The sequence below is a fragment of the Alosa pseudoharengus genome, unplaced genomic scaffold (genome assembly GCF_046254945.1).
Source record: "Alosa pseudoharengus isolate Yale_2024_CS ecotype anadromous, Long Island Sound unplaced genomic scaffold, YU_APseudo_1.1 YU_APseudo_1.1_scf_27, whole genome shotgun sequence".
NCBI classification, from domain to species: domain Eukaryota; kingdom Metazoa; phylum Chordata; class Actinopteri; order Clupeiformes; family Clupeidae; genus Alosa; species Alosa pseudoharengus.
In genome coordinates, this window is record NW_027468704.1 from 51,698 (window position 1) to 59,036 (window position 7,339).

Genomic DNA, 7,339 nt, shown 5'->3' on the forward strand with positions numbered 1-7,339 from the left:
CGTGGTTTGAATCCTACCTCACAGGACGCTTGTTTAATGTATCATGGCTTGGACAGCTGTCCGCACCTCACTATCTCACCAAAGGGGTCCCCCAGGACTCAGTGCTGGGCCCCCTTCTCTTTGCTATCTACACCACCTCTTTGGTACAGATTATCCGTTCGCATGGCTTCTCATACCACTGCTATGCAGACGACACACAGCTCTATCTGTCCTTTCCACCTGATGACCCCCTGGTCTCGGCATGGATCACGGATTGCCTCTCAGACATATCTACGTGGATGAAGGCACATCATCTCCAGCTAAACCTCTCAAAAGCTGAACTGCTGGTCCTCCCAGCTAAACCTACCATAAATCATGATAACAACATCAAAATTGACTCCTTGTCTGTTGCGACTACCAGGACTGCAAGAAATTTAGGAGTCGTTCTTGAAAACCAACTAACCTTTTCCGATCATGTTGCCTCTGTCGCCCGGTCGTGCCGTTTCACACTTCACAACATACGGAAAATCAGGACTTACTTGACTGAAGATGCTACCCAACTCCTGGTACAAGCAATAGTCATCTCACGACTTGACTACTGTAACGGCCTCCTGACAGGTCTCCCAGCCTGCACAGTGAAACCCCTTCAGATGATTCAGAACGCAGCAGCGCGTCTGGTCTACAACCAACCCAAAAGGGCACGTTACCCCGCTGCTCATACAGCTACACTGGCTACCTATGGCTGCTCGCATCAAATTCAAGGCTTTAACGCTTGCCTATAAAGTAATCTCTGGTTCTGCTCCCACTTATTTGAATGCCCTCATACAGGCATACACTACCTCCAGACCGCTGAGCTCCACAGACGTTGCGCTAGCTCTGCCACTGGTACGCTCAGGCCAATCCAAACTTTTTTAATCTGTTGTTCCTCGTTGCTGGAACTCACTACCAGTTCTTACTAGAGCAGGGACATCCCTCTCCATCTTCAAAAAACTCCTGAAGACCCAGCTCTTCAGAGAACATCTACTCTTGTAGCACTACCTTGTAACTTGTACCACCTGACTAGAACTGACTCTCGATTGTTTAAAAAACAGCAGCACTGATGCTCTTATTCTTATTGTACTAGACCTTTTTTTTTAAATTCTCCTAGAACTGTTGAGAAAATTGCTTTAAAAAGCTTAAACTGTTAATCATGTTGTTAGTCACTTTGGTTAAAAATGTAATGTAATGTAACAATTTGTTATGTTTTTATGGTCTAGGCTGGACCAAGTTCATTTTGTTGCTGTTTTGGAGCCTGGGCTGTCCACAGAGACTGCGTTTTTTTACAGTGTATTCAGGGAACAGGTAGCTAGCGGATGGTAAGGTGATTCTTCAAGTAAACTGATCGGTTTTTACTGAAGTACCCATCCATATAGGTACCACTGACCACTTTCTCCATTTCACACAGCCCAATGGCTATTAACTTATTGTATTGAGGATTGTGGATGATATAAATTCTAAAATAAAGCTTGCAACACAGAATGCATTGCATTTGATCAGGCTTTTGTATTAATAGTGTTTATGTTTTTGTTTTATAATTTAAGAAACCATCTTATCTGTTCTTGTCTAAGCAGAAGTATTTTTATTTTTCTATGATGGGAAACCTGTTACCTGTGGTTATGGTGTGGAGGACAGCCGTACTCTGATTTCCATTCAGGGTGGTACAAACACTTATTGTGTATTCTGTGTCTGTTTGTAGGTTGGGGAATGCGTATTCCACAGTAGCTGTGGAGACATTCTCCACACATTCTCCATCTTTGCAGAGTGTCAAAATGTACGAGACTTGATCCAGTCCTGCTGGTTTCCTCCATGTTACTGACACAGATGTGGCATCAGTTTCAGTCGCTAAGTTCTCTGGTTCAGGAACTGTCAACGCAAATTATTAAAAAATAAAATTCTAATATTAGAAATTAAACTGGAATATTTAAATATCATTATAATGTTTAATGTTTGTTGGAAACCTACATGGAGTTGTTGAGTCAGACTAAGAATAATATAATAAAATAAAACAAAGAGACACAAAATCCTAACTACCCCCACTTCTTTCCTACTAAATTTTGTACATGTCACAATACAAGATATTGTATGCTACAATACTAAGATAGTGTTCAAGAGGGACCAGATGTTATCTTTGGTTTCGACACCTGTTTGTTCCTTTCTGACTCCTTACCTGTGCAAAAACATGCTGACACACACTGACTTTTGTTCCCATGGTCACCCAGTGTGGCAACTGTCCCCAATCAGTCCCTCAGGAGACCCCCATTTCAAACACACAGAATCTGGCTTCACTGAGGTGACCTCAATCAGTCCAGGTGGAGGAAGATCTGTTGATAAAAACAATACTCATTATTATGACCGCCGCGCAGCGAAGGTCATATAGGTTTAGTCAGATTTTTCTTTTTTCTTTTTCGCATGCCCAAATTTCCGTCAAGGATTCCCGGGACACTGAAAGACCGGGGTACACAAAACTTGGTGGGCATGTAACCCCACATGGATAGCATGGAACCGTCGTTTTTCGTTTTGATCTGTAGCCCCCCCCGCTGGACTGGACCCCCCGAAAGGAGGGTAGGGCAGACACAGTTCTCTCTGAATATCTTGAGAACTGTAGGGCCTAGGGGTCATGTTAACCCATTTCATGTGCACACATGTGCACAAATAGATACACACGCACACACATACATTCACAGTAATCATAAGTATGACACATACTCACACAGTAGACATATGTATGCATGCATGCACAGGCACATACGCAGGCACACACACAAGCACGCACACACACACACACACACACACACATAACATAAACATGTACATGCACACATGCACACAATTCAAGAATTTCTCAGAATTATGAACAGGCAAGATGGAGGTGGGGTTGTATAAAATGAATTTTACATGTGGAATCTATGAACTAATCATGTTTTGGTACTTGTTGTCTAGCAGATACCAGTGAGAATTGAGTGTGGATAATGCAATTTAGTGAGAGTTAGAATCATATAGGCCTTTCAGCGTGATTTATTTTTGTGGAAAAAATGTGCTGGACTGGGCGGCAGTCATATTTTGTACCGCTCTGCGGTACATCTAGTTTATTTATTTATTTCTCAGATTTTGTAGATTGCCTTATAGGCAGGGTATGTCTCTTACCTGAGGAATGTTAGAGGTTGTGAAACAGAAAGACAAATATGTAACTCTATTATGACAAACATGTAATTGTGATATAATCTGACACCTGTCATGATCGTACAGATAGCTTAGGTAGACGATAGATAGAGGATACTGAGACTGTAGCTGAGTAGAGACAATTTTTTATGCTACTCTTCTTTACCTCATTTAAATGTGAGGCAAACTGTTAAGTTAATTATAACCAAAGCGATCCATTTTTTCTTTTTAACCTTACATGTTTGATTGGTCATTGTCGGGCCATCAGGAGGGTGTACATCTGCTGGACTGGAGGCATCATCATCACTAAATATGCCACAGACAATCATTAACAAGCCATAAATAAGCATTACTCTATAAACAATCATATACATGCCATAAACAATCATTAAGATGGCATAAACATTAAGGCATAAATATTAAGGCATAAACAATTATTATGCCATAAACAATTATTAAGATGCCATAAACAATCATTACGCCATGAACAATCATTATCACAATGTCATGAAAAATCATTATGACGTCATAACGATCTGCTAGCCTATTACGTGAGTAGGCTAGACTGAAAAAAAATCTTGGGGTATTCCAGAAAGCGGGGTTACTGACTTAACTGGGTATGTTAATCTAAGCCGTAAACCTGGGTTTTCAGTTCCAAAATGGTCAGGCATTGTAAGTCACTATGGTACCATAGGCTCTAAATTTAGAGGGGGTAGGTTTGTTCAGGCCATACTTGCCAGTTGCACAGTTTTGAAAACGAACGTTAAGGGTTGTTTTAGGACATGTTTGAGCATGCCTGTTGGCAGCCACTCTGAGTAGCCTAGTCAAAGGCGATTCAAAACGTGTCAGAAAAGTCGAGACAGGACCAATCGTCAAAATGTCGGTGTCCACAACTCTAGTTCATCCAAAACAAACCAGAAAAGGGACTCAAAGGGCTAAATACCAGAATTTTCCTTTAATTACAATGATATACAAATAAATATGTCACTTATGTTTTACCAACTCTTTTTCCATTTACCATCTTTGTGAATGTTTTTTCTGAGAATACTACATTAAATATTTACACTTTTCAGTATCACATACACATCAACAGGACGTGTCTTCAAATGACAACTACAAATGACAACTACAACTACAACTACGTTCAGTTCTGAAAAGTGTAAGCCAAACAGTAACTGTGATTGTTTCGTCCATACCTTTATCTGAAGAGAGGCGAAGTAATGCGTCTGCGTTCACCAAAGCGCAGATTTATATAGTGTGATGCTCCTCCCTAGCCAGGCCCGTTGCTAGAAGGCAAGCAAACCAAGCAATTGCTTGGGGCCCCGAGCTGGCCAGGGGCCCCAAGACAACGACTGGTTAAAAATAAAATGCAACGACAAACTGTGAGCGCCCCTTTGATAGTCAATGCAGTAAAGTGCAACGACACTGTTACCGGCAATACCGGGATCCCCCTCAAGGGGGCCCCTCTCAGTAGTCGCTGACAGCAGCCAGCCAGCCAGGTTTGTGGTCTCTGCTGCTGCCGCGAAAATATAAAACCTCGGCAGTCATAATGAAGCGGAGTTATGCGTCCGGAAGCCAGAAGAGAAAGGAAGAGGATGACAAGAAAAAACAAGATAGTGGTAAGTGATAAATTACACTGGATAAAATAGCTCTACTTGTCTTGTACAAATGGTGTAATGTCGCAGCAGGAAGGCTAGCCTAGCAAAAAATGTGTATGTAGGGGAAGGCGGACTGAACCATTTCGTGCAAGGGAGAGGGTGCCTGCCCTCAAACAATGTTGGCTTGGACACAATTTAATACATCAATCAACTGATGCATTTACCCGAAATATTTGCATCTATATTAGTTAATAACATTTATTTATTATTAAGGAAAATAAAATTCAACTCCTTAGGGGCCCTCCCCCTACTTGGGGCCCGGGTAATTTATTCCCACTTGTCCCCCCACTACGACGCCCTTGGCTTTAAAGACAGTAAACAGCTGGCGTGCATGAATACTACTAGACATGAAAGTTCCAGTCTGCTTTGATTCACGGAATTTATCGTGTGGTTTTCCTAACCCCCATTTGGTAAATAGATTATCACGGTCAAATAGTTAGTATAGCAGAGAAGCTATGCCACTTTCATCAAAACCTATTACAAAGCTATAGCAATGTTATGTCATTAAATACGATAAACAGTGATTCTGGAACAGATCTGTGTCTTCCTTATCCCGTTAATAAACATATTACAGTATGTAACCATATTCCGTCCATTCGGAAAGCAGCATGGGCCGTCAGGCAGGTAGTAGGCACATTTTTGAAGTAACGTTCATTCTGTCGAAGCGGCATGCAGACGGTCACGGTGTGAAGATGTCTAAGTCTAAGAAAGCTAAATCCGGTTCCCAGAAAAGAAAAGAGGCAAGAAAGGGAGAAAGGTGAGCCCAATGTGAAAGCAATAGTCTACAAATGAAATGAACTCCTGAAGGTTACAAAACACTTCAATACCACCGCGAATCCGCGATTATCAGTGCTAAAACAGCACAAAATTAGAAATAACATGATGCCTGATTTATAGCCTACCACAACATTTCAATAGCCTACTAATTCTAAAATTATTATGAGCTAATAGCTTAACTTAGTAGGCTCAATGTTATATAGGTTCATGAGGAAAGGCTGTCAAATTAGTAGCAAAGCTAACTTGTGAAACGCATCACACTCAGTTTCAGATACTGTCACAGAGGGTGATGCAGCAGCAGCAGACCTCTCACCATCTGATGTGGACTTGAGACAAGGTGAGCCTATAGTTTAAAATGAAATCACACGAAAGGCTATGTATATTTAGCAACACTGTCATGCTCTGTCTTTCACTGTAGTCTAGTCTAATTAGAATAGACCATTTTTTTGCCACAACCATCAGAAAAATAAAATGTTCTTATGTTTTTATGAAGCAAATGAAAAATGAAATTTGAGAAAATTTTACACAGAATATTTAAATATTAAAGCATGTTCAGTCATGTTCAAGGCTACATAAGCTGAAACTGGTTAAAAACTACCTGAGATCAACAATGAGTCAGGATAGATTGAACAGCCTTGCCCTTCTCTCCATTGAAAGTCAGTTGGCAAGAAAACTGGACTTTAAGGACCTCATCAAGGATTTTGCCACCAAAAAGACCCGTCAGTGGGCACTAACTGGAGTGTAAATTTCAGTGTTTAGCACTTTGTGGAAGTCTGTTTTTTTAATGATTTTTTTTTCTTTCATTGAAATGAAGCATTTTGTTAATGTGGCATTTTTCTTTAATATGCTCCTTGATAGATAGCTGTTCTCTTCAGCCAAAAGTGTTCAATTTGTATAGATAGCTGTTCTCTCAGTCAAAAGTGTTCAATTTGTATAGATAGCTGTTCTCTCAGCCAAAAGTGTTCAATTTGTATAGATAGCTGTTCTCTCAGCCAAAAGTGTTTTCATTCATTTCATATTCTAGCTTTTAAACATTCTTCAAATAAAACAGAAATTCAGTGAAGTTTTGGGTAATAAGATTATTTTCTGTTATACAGTACATATAAGAGTTGTTAGATTAATTCAATGTGTGATTAGATAGTAGTTAGTTGTGAACCTCATGCTTCATTCTTACAGCCGGTGGTTGGTTGGTTGGGGGGGGGGGGGGGCATGGCCACCACTTGTGCATAGGGCCCAGAATTTGCTGCTACGCCCCTGGTCCTTGTCCAAATAGCATATACATATTGTACATAATAATACATCATGTCAAACAAGTTTTTGTTGTTTGTGCGTGTTCGTCTGATGACTATATGGGGGTGGGGGGGCAACTAGTGAAACACAGATAAGTGTGATGCTCCTCCCTTAGTGTGAGACTCAGGAATGCTTCCAGTCAAGTATGCTGTCATGTCTAATGGTTTAAGGGAAACCTGGACGTTTCTTTAAATTGAAATGGACCTTCTCCTACAGTACTTTACCTCGCTTGTACCTTGACGTACAGTGTAGGTGAGAGATCGAGTCTCGAAACGGGTTAAAATCCAGACCTTCCTCTGTTTGTTACATTAAAATCGTCATATATGAAGAATGGCCTCCCAAAGTTTTTTTATTGTAGGGATCCTCCCCCCCCCCTTTAGTGAAACAGGACTCTTAATACTGATGTCATACTTAGGCCTACCTTCTATGTGTTTTCC

At 40.8% G+C, this 7,339-nt stretch overlaps 1 long non-coding RNA gene across 1 annotated transcript; it reads right to left on the bottom strand.

The window, feature by feature from the left end:
- Positions 1 to 2,249: 2,249 nt before the first annotated feature.
- LOC143099295 (uncharacterized) lies at positions 2,250 to 4,968 on the bottom strand. The gene is made up of 3 exons (XR_012981471.1): positions 4,374 to 4,968; positions 3,416 to 3,483; positions 2,250 to 2,339 (listed from the first exon to the last, which is right to left on the bottom strand). It is a non-coding gene; the product is annotated as an uncharacterized LOC143099295 (long non-coding RNA).
- Between the last annotated feature and the right edge of the window lie 2,371 nt (positions 4,969 to 7,339).